Raw genomic sequence first — 672 nt, 5'->3', positions numbered from 1 at the left:
AAAAGAAAATAAATAAAAGACTTGATTTAAAAATCTTAATCTTAATTAATATTTTGTCCATAATAAGGCAAAAATTCAGAAATTTAGTTGTTTAATTAAATTCAATTGTCAAATAATATGACAATATAACAACCAAACCAAGTAAATTCAAAACACGCTTTTGTCCTATCTTATTTTGACTTTTCTTCTCTTTCTTCTATTTTCTTCTGTTGTGCCGAATGTATTAGTTACATTTATATAAGTACCTACCATTATGCATTGACCGTTCAAAATTTATTAAAATAGTGTTAAATTCTCTTTCTCTCTCTCTCCACAAAAAATTTAAGAAAAATCAAACAAATTAAAAAAAAATTTGTTTAAAAAATATTAAAAATATAATTATTTATATTATTTTTTTAATTATTAATTTAAATTTTTACGAGAAATAATATTATAACTGTGGCATATCCCATATTCTTGTTTAGTTTAGTTTTCAAAAACAGCTTTATTTCTATTAGTCCAAATGGGGAGTGGATCTTTTTTAATAAAAAAAAAAAAAAAAATAGTGTCAAGTGTTTAATTTATTTTTTTTATTTATTTTTTGTTCTACTTATAAAATTAAAGATAAAAGATTATACTTTATTTTTTCAAATATTAAAAAATTTAGAGAAGATCTATTTCCCAAAAATAATA

Source organism: Arachis ipaensis, chromosome B05 (genome assembly GCF_000816755.2).
Source record: "Arachis ipaensis cultivar K30076 chromosome B05, Araip1.1, whole genome shotgun sequence".
Classification (NCBI taxonomy): domain Eukaryota; kingdom Viridiplantae; phylum Streptophyta; class Magnoliopsida; order Fabales; family Fabaceae; genus Arachis; species Arachis ipaensis.
The sequence above is the reverse complement of the archived record's forward strand: the minus strand, read 5'-3'. Positions refer to the sequence as shown.